At 37.2% G+C, this 27,258-nt stretch overlaps 1 long non-coding RNA gene across 1 annotated transcript in view; it reads left to right on the forward strand.

The window, feature by feature from the left end:
* LOC103224217 (uncharacterized) overlaps nt 1-26,627 on the forward strand; it is a 66,446-nt gene extending 39,819 nt beyond the window's left edge. Inside the window, exons 2-4 of the long non-coding RNA XR_012092719.1 lie at nt 17,404-17,522; nt 18,316-18,376; nt 23,086-26,627. This is a non-coding gene — a long non-coding RNA (uncharacterized lncRNA). The remainder of the gene's footprint in view (nt 1-17,403; nt 17,523-18,315; nt 18,377-23,085) is intronic.
* Nucleotides 26,628-27,258: the final 631 nt, after the last annotated feature.

Consider the following 27,258-nt stretch of genomic DNA (forward strand, 5'->3'; position numbering starts at 1 on the left):
ATAAGTATTCTGGTTTAAAATGCCATCATGCTCCTCATTATCAAGAGTGGCCTGTCTGCATTTTGAGAATAGGAAAAACGTTTAACATCTGAAAGCTTGCGTTTATCCTTGCTAAGTGACAAGGAGATTCTGGGCAGAATGCTAAATCTTTAAGTAGTTGTCTTTCTTTTTTTTTTTTTTTTTTTTTTTTTTTTTTTTTTTTTTTTTTCAGTTTCTAAAATAAATAGCACTGTTAGCAATTACCCATAGATTTCTTTGTTAATATAAGAAAATATTTTGTAAGATTAGACTCATTTTATTTTTAAAAAGAGCTTCAGTATATGAATATGTGATGTTTAATAAAAGCTTAAAGTAAAAAGGCCCTTCCCTCATTTTCTTAGAGTACAACTGTAGGCAATTAGAATACGTTGAAGTGGGTTAAAAGGCAGAACCTAACTTGAACTTCCTTCTGACCACCTGTACAGTATATTCTCAACACTGGGGCCATTGGTTTTGTGGCTTTGTTTCCTGCTCACTGGACTGCCTGGAGGATGGGCTTAGGGTGTGACTTTGCTCATTTCCTTTTTGTCACCTCACAAAGCCCTGCTTTGTTTGCTTTATCTAAGACCTCTGTGCTACCTAGCAAAGCTTGGCTTCCTGTCCAATGCTGTTCACTCTGTCTCCATGGACCCAGCTCAATTGGAAGAAAAAGCAGATGAAGGCCTGAATGTCTACTGAGTTTTCAATGACTTCCTCAAACTTTTCACTTCCCCTTCAGTGCTGGCATCGTCCAGGTCATAGGAGAAGGTAGTAGGGGTGACTCAAATATTTAGTATTTGCAAGGTAAAAATGTCCAGCTATGCCAGGTGGAGTGGCTCACACCTATAATCCCAGTGCTTTGGTAGCTTGAGCAGGAGGATTGCATGAGGCCAGTAGTATGAGACCAGCCTAGGCAACATAGTGAGACTCTGTCTCTACAAAATATATATATATATTTTTTAGTTGGCTGGACATGGTTGCATGTGTCTGTAGTTCTAGCTACTTGGGAGGCTGAGGTGGGAGGATCATTTGAGCCCAGAAGTTTGTGGCTGCATTGAACTACAGTTGCATCATTGCACTCCAGCCTGGGCAATAGAGCAAGACCCTGCTTGTAAAAAGCAAGCCAAGCTCTTTATTGGCTGAAATCGCATGGGGTAAGGAAGGGAGTAGAAATTCCAGGGCAGAGAACTACCTTTTATTGTTCATATGTGTTTGTCTTTAATAATGCTCCCCAGTATCTTATGTCAGTGAGGAATATTAATGCTTTGACATCCTTTCATGGTGGCACTTCAGGGAATCACTCTTGCTTATTCTAAGGAGGATTTGCAGCTGTAGCGAGCTAAAAGTCTGAATTTGGAGATGATAGTGGTGACCTTATAGGCAACATCAGGTACAGATGGAGCTTTAATAGTACAAAAGTAGACTCCTCAGAGTAAGTATGGAGGATCATACTTCTGCATGCACTGAATGTAGTTGTTTCTTTCCCACACAAGGACTCTCTACAAGAGAGGTTTCTTTAGAAAGAATTGGACCTGATGGAGGGTCATTCTATCAGAACGAATGTTTTAGGTTTCTTCCTTACAGTTAACATCTCTGAAAGGTGCAGATACAAGTTATCTACAGGGTAACACCTGTAGATACGATGCAACAGGCTTATGCCATTGGAGAGTGAATAGCCAACCTTCTGAAAACAGTGCACACCACCGGAAGGGCAAGAAGCAAACTACTTGTGAGTAACCAGTGAGTCTGGGTGCCTTGATTGGGGTCACTTTCAAATAGTGCTGCTTTTTAATTTTTGCTTTGTCACCACATGGTTTGCATGTGTTGAAGGACAGTGTTACCCAGTAGATTTTGTCTTAGTTTTTGTTGTTGTTGTTGTTGTTTGTTTTTTGAGACAGTCTCACTCTGTCACCCAGGCTGGAGTGCAGATGTGCGACCTCGGCTCACTGCAACCTCCACCTCCCAGGTTCAAGTGATTCTCCTGCCTCAACCTCCCGAGTAGCTGGGACTACAGGCGCCCGCCACCATGCCAGGTGAATTTTTTGTATTTTAGTAGAGATGGGGTTTCACCATGTCAGCCAGGATGGTCTCGATCTCCTGACCTCATGATCCGCCCACCTTGGCCTCCCAAAGTACTGGGATTACAGGCGTGAACCACCATGCCCGACCTTGTCTTAGGTTTTCTAGTGGAGGCTTGAGCCAAAGAAATTTTCATGCTGTACAGAAAGTTAACCTATTTCTTAACCATTTTTAAAAATGACACAAGGGTTCGATTTTTGAAGGGAGGGATCAGTTAAGCACATTACATTTGCCTTTTCATCAATTTTAATGTTTTCACTAGTGTAAAATACACAACTGCAGTTACTCATATTCATCCTGGAATTGCAGAGGACACAGAGATTTTGTGGCCAAGGCAGTCATGGACAGGTTGTTATCTTACACTACACAAATACTATCTTACTTCCATTGCCAGTTATGAACTGCATATAAAGTTTGCACATAATTACTAAGGCTGAATAAAGGATCACTACTATTATTACTATTGCAGATGTTGGTGCCACCTTCTAGAATACTGGAAGTTTTATGTGAAGTTAGGTTTAATCTTTAGTAGGGTACTGCTTTCATATCATTCTTGGACTGAAAAGACTATCATCTAGATTCATTAATGTGCTTAGTCTAATTTCCTAATTCACCACCATCAGAAATGTAAATCAAAGCTCCAGAAGTACGGCTTTTCAAAATTTATTTTGTAGAAGAAAACTTATATTGTATGATTGTTGGCAAAGTAGAGAGCATATTCTTATCTTCCATGAAGGCTAATGGCGTTTTTAACTGTTAGATCAAGCTTTTCTGGTAAGAAATTTTACTGCTGTTAGTGTAATAATTCACCTATTTTGTACAAGTTTAAAAATCTTTTAAGGTTATTCTAGATGTCTATCCTTCCAAAGAATAACCAGATTGCAACATGGATATTGTATTTTAGTTTTTGGTTGTTTTAAAGCATCCAGGTGAGAAAATAAAAGATGGGAAAAATGTTCACTATAAACTCACTTTGAAAAATATACCAATATAACATGTGGACATTTTTGTATGGTGTGTGTGTGTGTGTGTGTGTGTGTGTAGAAGGAGACAGAGAGAATATTAAATATGTAACATATACTGTATTACCTCACACAAATGCACACAATTAAATTCCTACTGTAAAATGTAGAGACTAGGCTGGGCTTCCTGGCTCATGCCTGTAATCCCAACACTTTGGGAGACTGAGGAGGATGTATTACTAGGTCGGGAGTTCAAGGCCAGCCTGGCCAAGATGGTGAAACCCCGTCTCTACTAAAAATACAAAAATTAGCTGGGCGTGGTCATGGGCACCTGCAATCCCAGCTACTCGGAAGGCTGAGGCAGAGAATTGCTTGAACCCGGGAGGCGGAGGTTGCAGTGAGCTGAGAGCGCACCACTGCACTCAACTCTGAGCGACAAAGCGAGAAATATGTCTCAAAAAAATAAATAAATAAAAATAAAAAATTGTAGAGACTAGCCTGGCCTGTATAGTATTAAGAAAAGATCAGCAGAATTTACTCAGAGTCCTCTATCACAATGATGATCATTTCATTATATGAACCATTGTCACTATATGCTAAAAATCATATATGCAATATATGCAAACATTTTAGTCCCCAATTAAATATGTCTCTGAGGCAACATACTATTATTATACAGTATTTCATATTATCTGAACTTCATGATAAACGCATTTGAGATAATGATCTCAAGCTCTGTTTTAACAATTTAGGAATGGAAGGAAAATGCCCAGAAATGGTGATGTTAATCGTTATTCTTAGAATTGTTGAAGTCTGACTTGATGACTTTGAGTGCCACGTTGAATGCAGGTTTTGAGACAACTTTACATTATACTCTCCTCAAAGGATGTTGTGGTAATTCCATTTCTCAAAGTAGCTACCAAACTTCCCAGGTGAAACAGACACATTGAAAGGACTTCCACACATAGTGAGGTGCTAGTAGATACACATGGTGCATACCAGACAGTTCCACATTTTTCACACAAGGAGTAAGCAGTTTCTAGCCCCTTTGTTTTTCATATTTAAATTGACTAATTTTAAATTGGTAAGAGTATAAAATTAGATAATAAAGTGAAAAATTGTGAAGAGTTACAGTGTAATATAAGATGAGCTCCTACTTTTTGAAAAAGGTATTTATCAGCCAGGTGTGATGGCTCATGCTTGTAATCCCAGCACTTTGGGAGGCTGAGGTTGGTGGATAACTTGAGCCTGGAAGTTCGACCAGCCTGGTCAACATGGAGAAACCCTGTCTCTACAAAAAAACAAAAATTAGCTGGATGGTCATGTGTGCCTGTAGTCCCAGCTACCCAGGAGGCTGAGGTAGGAGGACCATCTGAGCCTGGGAGGCAGAGGCTACAGTGAGCTGTGATTGTGCCACTGTACCCCAGCCTGGGCAATGGAGTGAGAGACCCTACCTCGAAAAAAAAAGAAAAAAAAAGAAAAAAAAAAAAAGAAATATTTAAACAGTGTGAATTCAATCTTCAAATAAAACTTAGAAGTCAGTATTTATGTTGGCTTCTGGTTTCAGTTCAGTATTTCTCAATGAGAAAGTTATTCAAAAGCAAAATGAGATGTGGTAGCTAAAACATAAAAAATATATTTTTTTCAAAATGATGTTTTACAGTTAGAAAATAATAAATAGTAAGCTTACATTTTTCAAAATAACTTCTCTTTCAAAGCAGGCCCTTCAGAAACACTGATGGCTCATTAATTTCTCAAAAATTTAAAAAATAACTTCAGAAAAATGTTTAGCTGAAATATATCAGTAGGCCTAGGGCCAAGGTTAGCTGATTTAGTTCTATAATGGATCAAATATTAATAACTAGCTCTTTGAAGGGGAAATTTTCTTATAGAAACATCTTTGTGTTTGAAAGTGTGAATTCTGGAGTGGACTCCCTAGGTTCAAGTCCTACCTCTGCCATTTGCCAAATGTGCCACCTGGGACAAGCTATAGACTTGTTTGTGCCTCAGTTTACTCATCTTAAATATGGGGATAAAAAGGTCTTACCTGAAGTAGTTATTAGGAGTTTGAAATGAGATTATATATGTAAAATACTTAGAACAACCCCTGGTGCATAGGGAGTTTTGCATAAGGGTTACCTGTTATTACTATTAAAGCACACAAGTTGCAAACTAGCTATCCTCAGCCTGTGAACAACTTTTAAAAAGCATTTAAATATCAAGAATATATGAGATATAGATTTTTAACTTCTCTTGATGAATAAAAAATACCTGATATATGGTAGCAGGGTTAGTGGTCACAACACTTCCCCGTTCCTGGGCCTGTTTCTCTTGTTCTGCCCCAAGTTGCCATCCATCCTTGCAGCCCTGGGTGGAGCCACAACCTTTCAAGGCCAAAAACCTTCATGGAGCAGAACTGAGGGAGACACCAGGAGTTTGGCATTCCTGCTCTTCCCTCATCTGCTGAAATTAAATAGTTAAAAAAAAGTGTAAAAATGCCAAAGTTCAAGGAAAAGTCAGTAAAGACTAAATGACATTACTTCCACAGGATCTGTAGTAAAATGTCTTGAGAATGCCCCTTTCCTTTTTTCCCTTTATAGTAAGCTTTTCAGCTCATTGAGTTTCAACTGTCTTCGCCTTTGGCCCCATCCTGTGGTCATTCCTTCTTGTACACCAAGTATGTGCTTCTATGAGAACAAGATTTAGCACTTAAACTAACTTAGTTTCAGGTGAACTAACAAACACAAGAATGTTCCCTCCCCACCCCTCTATCCATTTTGAATGCTCCCTTTGTTTCTCTACCTTTGCTGTGCTTAATTAAAGTGACAGTTACTGTTTTCAGGTTCTTTTTCTGCAGACAAGAATCATAAGCCAGCTAGTCCAAGAGAAAAAGAATAACTGTAAAAATAAATCCTTTCTGGGAAATGAATCTTTTTGATGTTGAAGCATTTCATTTTCACACCATTACAAATGTTGTTTTAGCCCATGATACTCTGAACATCTAGATTCTATAATGATAAGCACACCATTCATTGATCTGACATCATTTAATTTACCTGAACAAATAAGACAATTTTCAGGCACCTTTCTTGTCATCTGATATAATGGAAGAAATAGTTCAAATATTTGTGGTTACATATGCATTAACACTCTGATGTTAAAGTGATAACAAAATTCTCAAATTTGTCTAACCTTATTCTGTGTGTTTCTTTATTATATATATTATAAGATCTTAACAGAGACAGCATTTTCCTTTAAATCTGTGACAAAATGTCACTCAGCCTTATAAGGCTGATTCATTTTAAAACTTACTTTACAAATGTGTTACAGTGTTATGCATTAAATTACAGATTTGGAAGATATTCTTTATGGTTTTTCTGAATTGCAGGAAATAGATGTGATAATAAAATGTTATGTATTTCACTATATTCTGCTTCATGTTGTCAGTTGATCATTTAATGGTACAGTTGCGTTCTTCCCTTTGTATGTGATCTTCAGATTAATTTGAAGTTCACATTTTTGTATTGCATGGAATATCTTCACTGCTTCAGCTTACCATAAATTGTTTCATCCCTTTATAGTATCCTTTAGAAAAAACATTTTGAATTTATAATTCCTGCCCTGAAATATCATAGGAAACTTAATTTGACACATAAAAATAGCATCATACTAGAACTTTAATCAGAGGACCACTTCTCCACTGAATCTCTACAATTTTTCAAACTTTGAGACAGGAAGAAAGATAGCCGAAGATACCACCTTTATTGTTTGGCTTCTATTTTTTTCAACTAAATAAATATTATTAAGTTTAGTTGTTTTAAATTAATTTTTAAATTAAATTAATTGAATAGGCAATACAATGTTTCTTTCTTTTCTTTTTTTTTTTTTTTTGAGACAGTCTCGCCGTGTCGCCCAGGCTGGAGTGCAGTGGCGCGATCTCGGCTCACTGCAAGCTCTGCCTCCAGGTTGACGCCATTCTCCTGCCTCAGCCTCCGGAGTAGCTGGGACTACAGGCGCCCGCCACCTCGCCCGGCTAATTTTTTGTATTTTTAGTAGAGACGGGGTTTCACCGTGTTAGCCAGGATTGTCTTGATCTTGTGACCTCGTGATCCGCCCGCCTCGGCCTCCCAGAGTGCCGGGATTACAGTTGTGAGTCACCGCACCCGGCCTAAAACATTTTTAAAAATGTAAGTATGTGTAGTCTGCAAAGCCTCCCTTTCCTTGTTCTCTTTTTACTCATTTACCTCCTGTCCCTTTTTCACACATTGGTAACCACTGTAATTAGCTCATTTTGTATTCTTATTCTCCAAGGCTTTCTTTAGGCAAATACAAACCAATAAATGATATATTCTTTCCCTGCCTTTCACAAAACTCTGTCTCCTACCCATTTCCTCCACAAGTTGCTTTGTTAAATTAACAATACAGGTCCCATATACAATACTATTATTAACTGGAGTCATCATGCTGTACAGTAGGCCTCCCGAATTTATTCATCCCATACAATAAACTTTGTGCCCCTTGACCAGGGCCTCCCTATTTCTCCCACTTCTCCATCCCTAGTAACCACCATTCAACTCTCTGTTTCTATAAATTCAACTTTTGAAGATTTCACCTATAAGTGAGATCATGCAGCATTTTTTCGCATGGGCTTATTTCACTTAGCGTAATGTTCCACAGGTTCATCCATGTTGTTGCAAATGGCAGGCTTTCTTTTTTAAGGCTGAATAATATTCCACTTGTGTGTGTGTGTATAATAATTTATTCATATCTTGGTAATTGTGAATAATGCTGTAGTGTACAGCATAATAGTTAATAATACTGTATTGTACACTAGAAATTTGCTAACAGAATAGACCTTAAGTGTTCTTACCACTCTCCCACACACAGAGAAAAGACAACTATATGAAAAGATGGATATATTAATCAGTTTGACTGTAGTAATCCGCTCACTATGTATATCAAAACACCACATTGTACATCTTATATATATAATTTTCGTTAAAAAACCTCAAACAAAAAACATACAATGCATTTCACAGGTCTTTATGTATCAGTATATGGAAAGCTTCCTCATTCTTTTTTTACAGCTGCATAGGATGCTATTGTACAGATATAATTTTTCTAATCGGATCCCTGTTGATAATTTAATATAGTCCAATTTTTTTGCTCTCACAGTGCTGCAATGAATATTGTTCGTTTTCCTATGTGTAAGTTTAATATACATTGTCAGAAATAGAACTGCTGAGTAAACAGTTGTAAATATTTGTAATTTAGAAAAAGTTTTCAAGTTGCCTTGTATAGACCTTGTGCCAATTTATATTCTCACCAGCAATAATTGAAAGTATCTGTTTTTCCATTGCCTTATCAATGGGCTGTTGTCAAAATTTAAGGGTTTTTGTTAATCTATTAGGTGAAACATAGACTTATAGCTTATTCTAAATTAGTATTTCTTCTATTATCCAATTAAAGTTTTTTTGTATTTAATTTTCTATAAACAGTTCTATCATTATCAACTGATAATGTATTCTGACAATTATCTTTTGTGTTGCTATATATTCTTGTGGCTTTCTAGTATTGTTTTTGTGTTATAAAGATTGGGACTGGGCAAGGTGGCTCATGCATGTAATGCCAGCACTTTGGGAGGCTGAGGCAGGTGGATCACCTGAGGTCAGGAGTTCGAGATCAGCCTGGCCAATATGGTGAAACCCTGTCTCTACTAAAAATACAAAAATCAGCCAGATGTGGTAGTGCCTGTAATCCCAGCTACTCAGGAGGTTGAGGCAGGAGAATGGCTTGAACGGTTACAGTGAGCCAAGATCGCACCAGCCTGGGCAACAAGAGTGAAACTCTGTCTCAAAAAAAAAAAAAAAAAAAAAATTGGCTTGTGACATACATTACAGAGATTATCCTTAGTCTGTCATTAGTCTCTTATTTTTCTAATATGCTTTGCTATACTATAGGAATCAAATATATACTATAAATATTAAATATTTTCTTTTCCTTTCTCCTCCTCTCTGTTTTCTTCTCCTTCTTTGTAGATAATATAGAATATCTTTATGACCTTGAGGTCAGGAAGTCCTCTTAGACAAGACACAAAAAAGAAAAATCACAAAGGAAAAGAATGACAACTTGTCTCCATCAAAATTAAAAACAGGTGCACATCAGAAGATACCATATATACAATTAAAAGATAAGCAATGATATAGAAGAAACTAATTGCCTCATACAAAGCAAACCTGGATTGCTTTCTAGAAAGTAAAAAGGAATCCTAAAATAATCAATATGAAAAAGACAACCAAATAAAACCAAATAAAAAAGTAGACAAAGATTCAAGCAGGCAAATTCACAAAAGAGGGAATTCAAATGGTCAATAAACACATTAAAATATATTTAAACTGCAGTAACCAGAGAAATGCAAATGTAAAAAACCAGGTGCCGTATTTCTACTCATTTGATTTGCAATTATTAAAAGTGTTGAAAGTATCAATTGCTCGGGCATCAAATATCCTCATAGATGGCCAGTGATGGAAGTATGTACACGTTGTAAGGTTTTGTTTATAGCAGTGTTTGGTAAGAGTTTAAACTTTTGCTCTATTTGAAATTTATCTTTGTGTATGATGTGAAGTATGGATTTGATGTAAACATTTTTTGAATGTTTTCCTAGCTGCTTTAACACCATTTATTAAACACTACCTCTTTTTCATGCTGACTTGAGATGACATCTTTCCATATACTAAATTCACCTATGTATTTAGGTCAGCTTCTGAATGTACTAATCTGTTCATTCATCTGTCTACTCTTTTCACTACCTCCTGTTTTAATTATTACAGCTTCACAATATGATTTAATGAATGTATTATAAGAATTACCTTTTTTTCCGTTTGATTTTTTTTTCTTCTTGGTCACATTTTTCTGCTGTGTTCTTTTTGTTTTTGATATCTTTTTTCTTTATATTACCTTGTATTGATTTTGTACCGCCATGCTTCATTTTATTGTGCTTTACTTTACTGTGTTTTGCAGATATTGCATTTTTTTTCTAGATTGAAGGTTTGTGGCAACCCTGCATCAAGCAAGGCATCAGTTTTTCCAATAGTATGTGCTCACTTATTGTCTGTCACATTTTAGTAATTCACACAATATTTCAAGGTATTTCATTATTTGTATCTCCATTATGGTGATCTGTGATCAGCAACCTTTGATATTACTATTACATTTCAAATGTTTTGGGACACCATGAACTGGACCCATCTTAACAGAACTTAATCTATAAATGTTCTCTATAGAACTTAATCTATAAGAGTTCTTTATCGAACTAATCTATAAATGTGCATGTTCTGATGGTTCCACTAATCAGCTGCTTTCCATCTCTCTCTCTGTCCTCAGGCCTCCCTATTCCCTGAGACACAACAATATTAAATTATGCCAATTAATAATGCCACAATGGCCTCTAAGAGTTTGAGTGAAATGAAGAGTTGTATATCTATCTATCTATCTATCTATCTATCTATCTATCTATCTATCTATCTATCTATCTCTATCTATAATCTATCTATAATCTATCTATTTATTTTTGAGATAGAGTCTTGCTCTGTCACCCAGGCTGGAGTGCAGTAGCACTATCTTGGCTCACTGCAACCTCCACCTCCTGAGTTCAAGCAATTTTCCTGCCTCAGCCTCCCTAGTAGCTGGGATTACAGGCGCCCACCACTATGCCCAGCTATTTTTTTTTTTTTTTGTATTTTCAGTAGAGACAGGGTTTCACCATGTTGGTACAGCTGATCTTGAACTCCTGACCTCAAGCGATCTGCCAGTCCTTGACCTCCCAAAGTTCTGAGGTTACAGGCCACCATGCCTGACCATATCTCTAACTTTAAATGAAAAGCTAGAAATGACTTACATTAGAGAGGAAGGCATGTAGAAAGGTGAGAAAAGTTTGAAAACTAAGCCTCTCGCACCAATTGGTTAGCCAATTTGTGAATGCAAAGGAAGAGTTCTTGAAGGAAATTAAAGTGCTACTCCAGTGAACACATGAATAATAAGAAAGTGATACATCCTTATTACTGATATGAAGAAACATTTTGTGTCTGAATAGAAGATCAAATCGGCCACAACATTTCCTTAAACCAAAGCCTAATCCACAGCAAGTCTCCAACTCTCTTCAATCCCATGAAAGCTGATAGAGGTGAGGAAGCTAGCAAAGATTAAAACCTAGTAGAGGCTACGGAAGAAGCTGTCTCCATAACATAGAAGTGCAAGGTGAAGCAGCAACTGCTGCTGTGGAAGCTGTAGCAAGCTGTCCAGAAGATTTAGCTAAGATCATTGATGAAGGTGGCTACACTAAACAGGAGATTTTCAGTGTAAACAAAGCAGCCTTCTATTGCAAGAAGATGCCATCTAGGACTTTCAAAGCTAGAGAGAAGTCAATGACTGGCTTCAAAGGATGGGCCAACTCTGTTGTTAGGAGCTAATGCAACTGGTGACTTTAAGTTGAAGCCAATGCTCATTGACCATTCTGAAAATCCTAGGGCCTTCAGAATTATGCTGTCTCTACTCTTCCTGTGCTCTATAAATGAAAATATAAACTCTAGATGACAGCCCATCTGTTTACAGGATGGTTTACTGAATATTTTAAGTCCACTGTTGAGACCTATTTCTCAGAATAAGAGTCTTTTCAAAATATTACTGCTCATTGACAATGCACTTGGTTACTCAAGAGGTCTGATGGAGATGTACAGAAGATTAATGTTGCTTTCATGGATGCTAATGCAGCATCCATTCTGCAGCTCATGGATCAAGGAGTAATTTTGACTTTCAGATCTTACTATTTAAGAAATACATTACATAGTGCTCAACTGCCCTAGTGATTCCTTTGATGAATCTGAGCAAAGTCAATTGAAAGTCTTTTCAAAAGGGTTCACCATTCTAGATGCCATTAACAACATTCACAATTCATGGCAGGAGGTCAAAATATCAACATTAACAGAAGTTTGGAAGAAGATGGTTCCAACCCTAACAGATGATTTTGAGGGGTTCAAGACATCAGTGCGATGGAGTAACTGCAGATGTGTTGGAGATGGAAAGAGAACTAGAATTAGAAGCAGAGCCTGAAGTTGGGACTTAATTGGTACAATCTCAGGATAAAACTTGAACAAACGAGGAGTGGTTTTTATGGATGTGTAAAGAAAGAGGTTTCTTGAGATGGAATCTACTTCTGGTGAAGATGCTGTGAGCATTGTTGAAACAACAACAAAGGACTTAGAATAGTACATAAACTTAGTTGATAGAGCACTGAGTGGCAGGGCTTGAGAGGATTGACTCCAATTTTGAAGGAAGTTCTACTGTGGGTAAAATGCTCAAACAGCACTGCATACTAGAGAAATAGTGCATGAAATGAACGATCAATTGATGCGTCAAACTTCATTGTCTTATTTTAAGAAATTGCCATGGATGCTTCAACTTTAGGCAACAACCACTGTAGTCAGTCAGCAGCCATGAAAGTAGAGCAAGACCCTCCACCAGCATAAAGCTTGCAACTTATTCAAAGCCAAGATGATTATTAGCATTTTTTAGCAATAAATTATTTTTAAATTATGGCATGTACATTTTTTATATACATAATGCTACTGGATACTTAATGGTCTACAGTATAGTATAAACTAACATTTTTATGCACTGGGATGCCAAAAAAATTCATGTGACTTGCTTTATTGTGATGATCTGGAACCAAACCTACAATATCTCTGAGTTATGCCTGTACTTGTTTCTTTTTTATTAATTTTGTTATTAAATGTATGTATTTTACTAGACCAGCTATTTTCTGTAGAGCTCATTACAGTTATGCAAAGAGAGTCATCACCACACAGAATAATTCTCTACATAGAATATTTATCCACAAGTTTATGCCACAGAAGCAGACAGCTTCCTGCAAATATGGCTTTTGTGTGTGTGTGTGTGTGTTTTTAGAGCCCCTCATTTTTTGCTACTCTAAATCAAACCGTTTCCTGCCTTGCTCAATACAGCTCCTACATCCTTGTAAACAAGAATTACAGTTTTTAGATTTCAGAATAGGTCTTCAATTTTTAGAAAGCTGTGTTTTTATTGGTGCTTTTTGGGATTCAAGGCAACAGTGGACAGGTTCCACTTTCTGTGATTTGACTCCTTTTTAACTCCCTTATTAACTTCTTCCCAATCTGAATTGTTTTTAGCAACTCATAGTTATATTTAGAGATCTACAGATGATATGTTTTTTGGCTTCATTGAAAATGTTTTTATTTAATTCCAATTTTTCTTTCTTCTTGGTTTTTTATACTTTTTGGAAGAGTAGGTTTGGGAGTGGGGAGAATTCCCGACTGATAGCAGTCACATTCTCATTAGAAGTTAAGGACTTCTAATGAATTTTTTTCATGATTTTTAAAAATATGAAGTTTTCCTGTGATTCCTCAAGCTAATGGAAATGTGATTGTCATTCTGATCATGAAATGCTACTGTGCATAGTAAGCCCCTTTGGGCTTTGCCCATACCTGAAAGTCTTTCTGAAAACCTCACCACTGACTTCTTTCACTTAACTTACTCAGATGTGTCCTTGGAGATCTGTATTGAATATCTCTTCTCTCTAGAAGGTTTCCCTTACACCCCCTGTACTTGCATCCAACCCTTGTACTTTTACTTGCGTCTCACCCTGGGATGCTTCCGTTGCTCTTATTTCCCTAGACCACAATGATCTGCTTACTCCTCTATAGATTCTAGAAGGTACTGGACAAAGTATTCTCAGGAGATGCTTCTTCAAGATGCTTTGTGAAAACAGTGTGGTATGATCAAATATTTGGGAAATGCTGCATATTATATTCTTAGTCTTGTCGAGTCATGATTTATATATTAGAATTTGCAAAAGGTCTTAAAAAAAGAAGCCTGTTAGTATTGATATAACCCAGAGCATACCAAAAGTAGTTGTTTATGAAACCCCCATGTATGTGTGACACATGTGTTAATACATGCTGGGAAGCTACACAAGAAACGCCTCCTTGATGTGACTATGGTAGGATCCTCAGCTCTTAGTACAGTGCCTGGTACATTGGTGCTACTTCATATATGCCTGTTGAATGACCTAATCTATCTTATACACTATCCCAGATGCTTAGTTCTTTACAGAAACATGTTATAAGTTGGTTTGACATAAAAGGGATCACAATGGCATAAACTCGGGAGAGCTGTGTAGGTCTGCTTCAGATAAATAGATTTGACTCCAATGTTGAATGTTATTTTTGAATCATGCGGATATTTACTAAGCAAAGAGCATTCAGGGGAGGGTGACCAGGTTGTTTAAGGGATTTGGAAAACCTTTATGCAGGGAATGATGAGAAGTAGTGAATACATTTAGTTTGGAGAAGATAATGCTAATAAAAAAAATTATCTTTAAATATTGAACAGTGACTAAGATATCCTTTTACCAGTCAAAAATTTCATACTACAGTAAAAAAAAAAACAAACCAAAACAAAACAAAAAGACAAAAAAAAAACTGATTATAAAAACTGACACTTATAATGAAATAAGTGTCCTGGTAAAACATCTTCAGCATCAGAGAAAAGAGTGAATATTTTGCTTGGAGGGCTGGGTGTGTGATGGGTAGTCAGGAAGACTTCTCCAAGGGGACAGCATCTGAACATATTGTAATGATGAGCATGTGTGGAGTGCTCCATATCACAACACAGTCTACTCCTGAAGAAAGATCTAGGTGAAAGTTTAGAGTTTATTTATTATTTATTTCGCTTTAAGGGAAAACTGTTATGTTTGGACAAGAGAGCTGTTTCTATCAATTGTTCTACTTTGAACACTTCTAAGTTGTGGCATAATGCAGCATGCAGTGGCTGAAAATATATGAAGCACTTTTTGAATTGCTGACTTAAAAGTGAAACATTGAATAATATTTTTCTTATTTAGGTTTAAGCTGATTTTTTTTTTTTTTTTTTTTTTTTTTTGAGACAGAATCTCACTCTGTTGCCCAGGCTGGAGTGTAGTGGTGTGATTTTGGCTCACTGTAGCTTCTGCCTCTTGGGTTCAAGTGATTCTCCTGCCTCAGCCTCCCAAGTAGCTGGGACTGCAAGTGTATGCCACCATGCCCAGCTAAGTTTTGTATTTTTAGTAGAGATAGGGTTTCACCATGTTGGCCAGGCTGGTCTCAAACTCCTGACCTTAAGTGATCCACCTGCCTTGACCTCCCAAAGTGCTGGAATTACAGGTGTGAGCCACCTTTCCCAGACTAAGATGATTCTATTTATGATGACCTATTCTTGGCAATGGACTTCTTTTTTTTAAAAGGAGGTGAGAAACTCTGTGGGCTTCAAAGAAGTGTCGATTTTAAGTGGCTCAGCATATGGCTGAAACACTTGTAGTTTACATTGTAAAATATTGACTTTATAAGTAGATCATTCTGTAAGATACATGAATTCAATACTTATCTTTCTACTTATTGTAGATTTCCATAGTTCTATATCATCAGAAGGGCTGAAACATATTCAGAAAATAGACAGTTTGGGCCGGGCGCAGTGGCTCATACCTGTAATCCTGGCACTTTGGGAGGCCAAGGTGGGCGGATCACAAGGTCAAGAGATCGAGATCATCCTGGCTAACATGGTGAAACCCCGTCTCTACTAAAAATACAAAAATTAGCTGGGCATGGTTGTGCGTGCTTGTAGTCCCATCTACTTGGGAGGCTGAGGCAGGAGAATTGCTTGAAACCGGGAGGCAGAGATTGCAGTGAGCCAAGATCGCGTCACTGCACTCCAGCCTGGTGACAGGGTGAGACTCCATCTCAAAAGAAAAACAAAAACAAAATAGACTGTTTCACAACCTTGGAGGAAGAGATGATTTCATTAATCCAAATGAAAATACAATGATTTAATAGATTTTTTTAAATTTTTTTTTTTGAGATGGAGTTTCACTCTTGTTGCCCAGGCTGGAGTGCAGTGGCGTGATCTCAGCTCACTGCAACCTCCACCTCCCAGGTTCAAGTGATTCTCCTGCCTCAACCTCCCAAGTAGCTTGGATTACAGGCATGCACCACCACACACAGCTAATTTTGTATTTTTAGTAGAGACAGGGTTTCACCATATTGGCCAGGCTGGTCTTGAACTCTTAGCCTCAGGTGATCCACCCACCTCGGCCTCCCAAACTGTTGGGATTATAGGCATGAGCCACCACAACCAGACTAAGTTAGATTTTTATTAGAAAAAGGAATCAATGTTAAAGTTTATATTTCTAAGAAATGTTTTCATCTGTCCAACTCCGTGTTTTTCTTGTTTGCTTATAAGAGTAAAAGAAATGATTTCACTGTTTTATTTCATACTGAACTAACAGGCTTCACTTGTTTCATAATTTTACCATATAAAGCTCTTGGTGTTAGTTTTGTAGACACTGAAAATTATTTTTTAAAATGAAAATAGTTGGTTGCCAAATGAAATTGTGGATTATGCTTCCCTAAAGATGTTTTTAAAATACAGTATTTATATTTACTTAAAATAGAAAATATATATTTTATATAAAATATAAAAATCATATTTTTTAAGTTGAGAATGATCTGCCTGATTCTGGAGATGAGTTAGTTGAACATTCATTCATTCATTCATTCATTCAGGAAATGTTTTTGAGTGACTATTAGTAATAAGACACTGGGGGTTCTCATTATCTATAAGATGTTATAAATGTGTATACAGAAAAGGGACTAGTTCTTTCAGCATTTGTTAAACAGATTACCTTAGAAGGCAACCCAATTTAGGAAACAGGGTGTAGGTTTCAGAAGCAGACTGATGTGAGTTTGAATCTAGGTTCTGCTACATACTAGCCGTTGTTATTTTTGACAAGTTAATCGATGTCCCAATTTTCGGTAATAAATGAGATATTTATAGTATTAAAACAATATACCTAAAACAATGTCTGATACAAGTAGGCATTTAACAAATAGTCAACATCATGGCCATGCAAATAGGCACAATCTTAAGTTATTAGCTCAGTTTGCTCCTGTTCTAATAATGATAGGTCTCAGCCCATCTGGTTATTTCCAAGACTATTTCAGAAACATTATAGAATCTTGATTGATAAACAATACAATAGAATGATGATGGTTCATAAGTGTTCATATTTAAACAGTTTGAACAAATGTTCATAATTGTTTTGCAGTTTAAAAAGGAAGTTTTTCTGGGTACAAGGAAAGAAGACTGCTTTTTGACATTGTGGAAGGAAGCTGTGAATAGTATTAAATCCCATTTACATTTGTATGCTTTAAAAATTTCTTGTATATAAGCCAGTTCTAATAATTCTTTTTTTTTTTTTTTTTTTTTTTTGAGACAGAGTCTCATTCTTGTCGCCCAGGCTGAACTGTAGTAGCGCGATCTCAACTCACTGCAACCTCCGCCTCCCTGGTTCAAGCTATTCTCCTGCCTTAGCCTCCCGAGTAGCTGGGATTACAGGTGCCTGACCCCTCATCTGGCTAATTTTTGTACTTTTAGTAGAGATGGGGTTTCGCTATATTGACCAGGCTGTTTGTGAACTCCTGACCTCAGGTGATCCACCTGCCTTGGCCTCTCAAAGTGCTGGGATTACAGGCGTGAGCCACTGCACCCAGCCCAGTTCTAGTAATTCTTTATTTTCCACTTGTTTAATGTAAGAAATAAAGAAATACAAGTGAGTATAATAGATTTTTTAACTTTCTTTCCTGTTTCCCGAACTTTAAAACCCATCACTCAATTTGAAGACAATGCATTTTCATATGTGTTAGGAATTCACTTCTTCATACTTCTCAGATGCTCAGACATTGTGGACATCATGTCTTTCATCCTTTACCTTTGGAAACAACTTGTATGGGAGAACATCTTATCAAGGATAATTGTGCTGTGGTCACACATGTCCTTTACTCTCCATGTTGAAAATAGAGCTATGATAAGGAAGCAATACCTAGACCAATGTTTTTTTGGCCCAAAAGAGGCTAGTGCAGAATCAGACGAGGTTTTGAAGTGGTCTAAAGATCTTGGACCACCTGGGTCCTGGTCATTTCAAGACTATAGAATCTTAATGTAAATTGGAGAGACATAATTATTGAAAATAAATCTGAGTCTACTCTAATATTGACTTGGACTCATTTCAAAGTCTTAATATGATCTTCAGCCTTCCTTTCAGAGAAACCAATTCTCTAAATACGTATTCCTAGACCCACTATCATTGTCTTTGTACTGAATGATAATTGACAATTTTTTGGATTTCTAGAGACCTCTCCTGACGGAGCAATATCCTGGTCCCTAGGAAGCATTCCCTGTGATTTTGGTTGGTAAGTATGGGGTGTTTCAGCTCCACATTTTCCATTGGTAACATCTGCTTTTCTCATATGCATTAGTTATATAGAAAAGATCTCTAGAGGATGTCAAATGCCCTTATTCCTTTCCTGTATATTCTTTAAAGTATATTTTCAAACTTCCCTACTAATTAAATTCTTCCTTTTCCCTTTCCTGTTTAAAAATCACATTGTGTTATGCAAAATGGAGGCCTTGATTTTAGGGAAATGGGTCACATTATCATTTACTTCTTGAATTGTCAAAATAGGAAGTGATTCCACCAAATAAGAAAAGAAACATGCATAAAAGTTGTGATCTTTTTGAAAATGTCAGCAAAATTTAGTACTTAGTAGGGGTTGGAGGTGGTAGAGAGGTGGGAAGGAGACCAGAACACAGAAGGCTGTTACTTACATGGAGATGCCTGATCTTTGCCTACTAATTGAAAAAATCATGATCCATGTAACCCAAAATGAAGATGACAACCTAGATATTTTATCAGTTTTGTGGTCCACTCAATTCATTTACAGTTGAAATGTTTTGAAAACCTCCTAAAAGTTGAGCTGGATCATTTTTGCCTCCCACATTTGCTGCCTAATGTGCTACCTACAGTTCTGATGGGTGTTTCACAATCATCCAACATTCAGCCATGTTTCTCCAAATAGTCTAAGGGTTCATGTTCACTGGTCAGGACTGTGTTTTCTTATAATCTTTATCAGGCATTTAAAAGGAAGATCCTCCATTAAAAGGCCATGCCAAAATTTTAAGTTTCAGGATCGAAATAAAATTGTTGCATTTGAATGAATGTTCTTTAGAAATAATTCAACCACATGTCAACCAGAATATGCCTAAAGGGCAACTTATTTAAATTTAGTTTTGAGAAACAGAACTGACATGATGTCATTTTAATAACAGATTGCATTTAGCCTTAACAATCACGTAAGGAATTAGCAAAATCCTAGTGAATTTCATTTTGATATATAAAATACATCAATGATATCTGGTTAGAAAGCTAGCTGAGTATACAAACATGCCATCATTCAAAGTTTTTATAATAATAATGATATGCTTCTAAATTATTTTTAAAATTTTTATTTTAAACTATAAATTTTTGCCAGGCACAGTGGCTCATGACTGTAATCCCAGCACTTTGGGAGGCCAAGGTGGGTGGATCACCTGAGGTTAGGAGTTCGAGACTAGTCTGACCAATATGGTGAAACCCTGTTTCTACAAAAAATACAAAAATTAGCTGGTGTGGTGGTACGCACCTGCAATCCCAGCTACTCGGGAGGCTGAGGTGGGAGAATTGCTTGAACTTGGGAGGTAGAGGTTGCAGTGAGCCGAGGTTGCATCACTGCACTCCAGGCTGGGTGACAGAGCAAGACTCCATCTCAAAAATAATGAAATAAAATAAAATAAATAAACTATAAATTTTTACTAAATGATAAATGATATTTATAATTTCTAGCAACAATAGAAATCTAGACAGTGTTTTTGAGAACTTACTATTGGCCAAACTATGTTAATTTAGAGCTTACATAGGCCATCTCATTTAACCATCACTAAAATTCTATAAAGCACGTTAATACTACTACCATTTTACATTTGAGAAGAACCAAAATATAGAGAAATAATTTACTCAAAGTTATCTGGACAGCAGTAAGTCTAGGATTCAAACACAAAACAGTCTGAATTTTAAGTCAGCATTCTTATCCATGTTCCTAAAAGTTGCCAAATAGGTAGAGCAGTGTATGCTTATGTGTCAGAGGTATCTTCCAAGACACCCAGTGGATGCCTGAACCCTCAGATAATACTGAACCCTATATGGACTATGTTCAATCTGATAACTGAGAGGCTCCTCAGTGACTAAAGGGCAGTTCGTGTATATAGTATGAATATACTGAACAAAGAGATTATTCATGTCCTGGGTGGGTTGGAGTGAGACAGTGTGAGATTTCATCATGTTTCTCAGAATGATGTGCAATTTAAAACTTAGGAATTATTTCTGAAATTTTTTATTCAATATATTTAGACTATGGTTGACCATGGGTAACTGAAACCACAGAAAGTGAAACTGCAAATAAGGATCAACTTCTATACTGGGGTTCATATTTCTTTTTGGGGGGGGACCCAAGTTAATCATAATTTTTATTTTATAGAATACATGAACTAAACTGCAGTAAACACATTAGAGAGATCTGAGGCTCTGAATGAATGAAAGAGCCCAATAGGCTCCCAGTAGTTCTATAGAATTGTACCTTTTTGTCACTGGAAAATGTTTTTTTTTTTTTTTTTTTTTTAAATCTAAAAAATTGGCAAATAATAATTGTACATATTCATGGGGTACAAAGTGATATTTCATCATATATAATGTATAGTGATCAGAACAGAGTAATTAGCATATTCATAATCTCAAACATGTATCATTTCTTTGTGTAGGGAATGTTCAATATCTTTTTTCTATCTATTTGAAACTATATCATGTATTATTATTAACTACAGTCATGCTACAGTGGTCTAGAATACTAAAACTTACTCCTCCTATCTAACTGTAATTTTGTATTCCTTAACAAATCTCTCCCTACTTCTCCCTTCCCCCTACCGTTTTAAGCCTCTATTAGTCTTTGTTCTACTTTGTGCTTCTATGAGATCAACTTTTTTAACTTCCACATATCAGTGAGAACACGCAATATTTAACTTTCTGGTTGCTGGCTTATTTCATTTAATATAATGCCCTCTAGTTCCATCCATGTTGTCATAATGACAGGATTTCATTCTTTTTTATGGCTGAATAGTATTCTATTGTGTATGCATATGTTAGATTTTTTAAAAATCCTTTCATCTGTTGCTTGACACGTATGATGATATCTTATCTTGGCTATTGTAAATAGTGCTGTAATAAACACAGGGGTGCCGATGTCCCTTGTGATACAGTGATTTTTTAGATAAAATCTTTTCTTTAGATAAATGCCCAGTAGTGAGATTGCTGGATCATATGGAAATTCTATTTGTAGTTTTTTGAGGAAGGTCCTCTGTATTCTCCACAGTAGCTGTACTAGTTTACTTCATACCAGCAGTGTGTTAAGAGTTCCCTTTTCTCCACATTCTTGCCAGCATTCGTTATTTTTCGTTTTTGATAACAGCCATTCTAACTGGGGTGAGATGATACCCCATAACGTTATTGTGGTTTTGTTTTGCATTTTCCTGATTAGCGATGTTAAGCATTTTTTTCCAAACATTTGTTCCCCATTTGCATGTCTTTTTTTGAGAAATGTCTGTTCAGATTAATTGGTCATTTTTTTTCTGCCATTGAGATGTTTGAGTTCCTTGTATATTTTGTATATTAATCCCCTGTTGGATGAATTGTTTGCAAATATGTTCTCCCATTACATAGGTTGTCTTTTCACTCTACTGATTTTTTTCTTTTATGCAGAAGCCTCTTAGCTTAATATAATCCCATTTGCTCATATCTTGCTTTTGTTGCCCGTGCTCTAATAAAATCTTTTTTCAGACTCATGTCTTGAAGCATTTCATTAATGTTTTCTTCTATTACTTTTACTATTTTAAGCCTTACATTTAGGTCTTTGATCCATTTAGAGTTTATTTTTGCATATGGGGAGAGGTAGGGGTCTAGTTTCATTCTACTGTATATAGATAGTTTTCCCAACACCATTTATTTAAGAGAATGTCCTTTCCCCAATTAGTAATCTTGGCACCACTGTCAAAAATCAGTTGGCTGTAGATATATGGTTTAACTAATTTTGGGGTTCTTTATTCTGTTCCATTGGTCTATGTGTTTTTATGCTAATACCATGCTGATTTTGTTACTATAGCATTGTAGTATATTTTTGAGGTCTGGTAGTATGATATCTCCTTCTTTGTTCTGTTTGCTCAGGGTTGCTTTGGCCATTCAGAGTCTTTTGTGCTTCTGTACAAGTTTTAGGGTTTTTTTTCTATTTCTATGAAGAATGTCATTGATATTTTGATAGGAATTGAATTACATCTATAGATTGTTTTGGTTAGTATGTCATTTAACAATATTAGTCCTTCTGATCTATGAGCATGGGATGCCTTTTTATTTGTTTGTATCCTCTTCAATTTCTTTCATCAGTGTTTTTCAGTTTTCCTTGTAGAGTTCTTTCACCTCCTTGGTTAAATTGATTCCTAGGTATTTTATTTTATTTTTTGGTAGCTATTGTAAATGGCACTGCCTTCTTGATTTCTTTTTCAGCTAGTTCTTTATTTATGCATAGAAAGATTTCTTTGAATACTAATTTTGAATTTTATTTTTAGATATTAATTTTGTATCCAGGAATTTATTGAATTTGCTTATTAGTTCTAAGAGGGTTTTTTTTTGTTGTTTGTTTGTTTGTTTTTTTTGTAGAGTCTTCAGGTTTTGCTATATATATGATTATGTTGTCTGTACACAGGAACAATTCGACTTCCTCCTTTCAAATTGGATTCTCTTTATTTCTCTCTCTTGCCTAATTGCTCTGGCTAGGACTTCCAGTACATGCTAAGAGTGATAAAAGTAGGCATCATTGTCTACTCCCATTTCTTAGGGGAAGAGCTTTCAGCTTTTTTCATTGAATAATATGTTGCTGTACCAGATATGGTTTCATTGCTTGAGCAAATTAATACATCTCCTGGTACCTGGTATGCAGACATTAACTTGGCAAATGCCTTTTTCTCCATTTCTGTCCATAAGGCCCACCAGAAGCAATTTGCCTTCAGCTGTCAAGGCCAGCAATATACCTTTACTATCCTACCTCAGGGGTATATCAACTCTCTGGCTTTGTGTCATAATCTCATTTGGAGAGATGTTGATAGCTTTTTGCTTCCTCAAGATATCACACTGGTCCATTACAATGATGGCATTAAGCTGATTGGATTCAGTGAGCAAGAAGTAGCAAACACACTGGACTTATCGGTGAGACATTTGCATGCAAGAGGATGGGAAATGAATCCAACTAAAATTCAAGGATTTACTTCAGTAAAATGTCTAGAGGTCCAGTGGTGTGGGACCTGTCAAAATATTCCTTCTAAGGTGAAGGGTAAGTTGCTGCATTTGGCCCCTCCTACAACTAAGAAAGAGGCACAACCTCTAGTGGGCCTATTTGGATTTTGGAGGCAACACATTCCTCATTTGGGTGTGTTACTCCAGCCCATTTATCAAGTGACCCAAAAGGCTGCCAGTTTTGAGTGGAGTCCAGAACAGGAGAAGGCTCTGCAACAGGTCCAGGCTGCTGTGCAAGCTGCTCTGCCACGTGGGCCATATGATCCGGAAGATCCAATGGTGCTTGAGGAGTCAGTGGCAGATAGGGATGCTGTTTGGAGTCTTTGACAGGCCTCCATAGGTGAATTACAAGGGAGGTCTCTAGAATTTTGGAGCAAGGCCCTGCCATCTTCTGCAGACAACTACTCTCCTTTTGAGAGACAGCTATTGGTCTGTTACTGGGCTTTGGTGGAAACTGAATGTTTGACTATGGATCATCAAGTCACCATGTGACCTGAATTGCCTATCATGAACTGGGTGCATTCTGACCTATCTAGCCATAAAGTGGGTCATGTACAGCAGCATTCCATCATCAAATGAAAGTATACGTGATCGGCTCGAGAAGGTCCTGAAGGCACAAATAAGTTACATGAAGAAGTGGCTCAAATGCCCATGGTCTCCACTCCTGCCACCCTGCCTCCTCTCCGATAGCCTGCACCAGTGGCCTCATGGGGAGTTCCCTATGATTAGTTGACAGAGGAAGAGAAGACTAAGGCCTGGTTCACAGATGATTCTGCATGATATGCAGGCACTACCCAAAAGTGGACCACTGCATTACAACCCTTTTCTAGGACATCCCTGAAGGACAGCGGTGAAGGGAAATCTTCCCAGTAGGCAGAATTTTGAGCATTGTACCTGGTTGTGCACTTTGCCTGGAAGGAGAAATGTCCAGATGTGTGATTATATACTGATTCATGGGCTGTAGCCAATGGTTTGGCTGTATGGTCAGAGACTTGGAAGAAGCATGATTGGAAAATTGGTGACAAAGAAATTTGGGGAAGAGGTAAGTGGATGGACCTTTCTGAGTGGTTGAAAACTGTGAAGATATTTGTATCCCATGTGAGTGCTCACCAACGAGTGACCTCAGTGCAGGAGGATTTTAATAATCAAGTGGATAGGATGACCCGTTCTGTGGATATCACTCAGTCTCTTTTCCCAGCCACCTCTCTTATTGCCCAATGGACCCATGAACTAAGTGGCCATGGTGGCAAGGATGGAGGTTACATATGGGCTTAGCAACATGGACTTCCACTCACCAAGGCTGACCTGGCTACCACCACTGCTGAGTGCTCAATTTGCCAGCACAGATACCAATACTGAACCCTCGATATGGCATCATTCCTCAGAGTGATCAGCCAGCTACCTGGTGGCAGGTTGATTATGTTGGACCTCTTCCACCACGGTGAGGGCACAGGTTTGTCCTCACTGGAACAGACACTTACTCTGGATATGGGTTTTCCAATCCTGCATGCAATGTTTCTGCCAAGACTCCATCCATAGACTCATGGAATGCTTTATCCACCATCATGGTATTCCACACAGCATTGCCTCTGACCAAAGCACTCACTTTACAGCTAAAACAGTGCAGCAGTGGGCTCATGCTCATGGAATTCACTGGTTTTACTATGTTCCCCATCATCCTGAAACAGCTGGATTGACAGAACAGTGGAATGGCCTTTTGAAGTCACAATTACATTGTCAACAGTGTACAGCAACATTACTTTGCAGGGCTGGGGCAAAGTTCTCCAGAAGGCCATGTATGCTCTGAATCAGTGTCCAATATATGTTACTGTTTCTCCCATAGACAGGATTCATGGGTCCAGGAATGAAGGGGTGCACGTGGAAATGGCACCACTCACCATCACCCCTAGTGTTCCAATAGCAAAATTGTTTCCTGTTCTTGCGACATTACATTCTGCTGGTCTAGAGGTCTTAGTTCCAGATGGAGGAATACTGCCACCAGGAGACACAACAATTATTCCATTAAACTGGAAGTTAAGATTGCCACCTGGACACTTTGGGCTCCTCCTACCTTTAAGTCCACAGGCTAAAAAAGGGAGTTACTGTGTTGGCTGGGGTGACTGACCCGGACTATCAAGATGAAATCAGTCTACTGCTCCACAACAGAGGTAAGGAAGAGTATGCATGGAATACAGGAGATCCATTAGGGCATCTCTTAGTATTACCATGCCCTGTGATTAAGGTCAATGGGAAACTACAATAGCTCAATCCAGGCAGGACTACAAATGGTCCAGACTCCTCAGGAATGAAGGTTTGGGTCACTACACCAGGAAAAAAACATGATCCGCTGAGGTGCTTGCTGAAGGCAAAGGGAATACAGAATGGGAAGTAGAAGAAGGTAGTCATCAATACCAGCTACAAGCACATGACCAGCTTCAGAAATGAGGACTGTAACTGTCATGAGTATTTCCTCCTTTTGTTAAAATCACGTTTGTGCATGTATACACTTGTACTAAGAAAATATCTCCATTTTATTTCCTTTGACTTCATCATGCGACATAAGATTTATTGACTTCATATCAGCATTGAAGTATTGTTAACTTTACGTAATAGTATTTGAGTTGGGGATTGGTGCGTTTCTGGTTGTACTAAAGATAATTGTATTATGTTAGGCGTAATTATGACCTTATTGTCTTTATTTGAAAATTATGTATGATCTCAGGAGATGTGTATGGGTTTAAGTTGACAAAGGTAGACATGTGATGGTTAATACTGCGTGTCAACTTGATTGAATTGAAGGATGCAAAATATTGATCCTGGGTGTGTCTTTGAGGGTGTTGCCAAAGAAGATTAACATTTAAGTCAGTGGCTTGGGAAGGCAGACTCACCCTGTGGGCACAATGTAATCAGCTGCCAGCAAATATAAAGCAGGCAGAAAAACGTGAAAAAGTGAGACTGGCCTAGCTCCCCAGTCTACATCTTTCTCCAGTGCTGGATGCTTCCTGCCCTCGACTGCAGGACTCCAGGTGCCCAGCCGACTTATTCTTTTAATACCTGCATGATACACGATTTTGTGGAAGCACAAGCCTTCTGCTGATGGTATTCATAGTGGCTCTAAAGTATTGCGACCACAACTAATGTGCAGCAGGGCATTTTCAGGGTAATTATTTTAATTTTTAAGATATATGGTACTAAAATGGCTGTCATAAAAGGATAAAATTTATTTTAAAAATGATTTTCCTGTAGCACTGTTCTTCAGACACTTATTTCTCTCTGTTGATGAGCATGTTTGTTTAAATATTATAAGTCCTTCTGACATCATAAATGCAAGATGCTTATTCTTTGTTAACTATCATTTATGAAAGAACAATATTAGAAAACATTTCTAAGATTGAGTTCCTAAAAAAAGTTTTTTTGAGCATGGCTTAGTGTTTTGTAAATGCATCTATTTGGAATTCATATTTTTATTTTTCATGATTCATTCCACTATTTTTCTAAATTTAGAACTTATGTTAAGGCTACTATTAGAGAAGAAAGAAAAACCTGAAGAGATGGTAGATTTTCAGGAATGAAAACGTGGAATGCTAAACAGTTTAGCAGCATTTAGTCTACATCTTTCAAATTTTAAATAGCTCTTCATATTTTATTTCACCACATGACATGTATTCAAGTTGGATGAATGTGCCAGATGCTACATTTATACTTAACTGAAAAATTACCCAGTAGCAATTTAGAATTCAGCCGACTTCATCATATTAGTAACTTTTTATTGTTTGTATGAATTAGCTCATGCTTTTCTTCCTAAGTGTCATGGCTTCTCTATGATTGAGGCTCAGTCTGTAGCTATTCTTTGTTTTTAATTGG

The sequence above is a fragment of the Chlorocebus sabaeus genome, chromosome 4, assembly GCF_047675955.1.
Source record: "Chlorocebus sabaeus isolate Y175 chromosome 4, mChlSab1.0.hap1, whole genome shotgun sequence".
Lineage (NCBI taxonomy): Eukaryota > Metazoa > Chordata > Mammalia > Primates > Cercopithecidae > Chlorocebus > Chlorocebus sabaeus.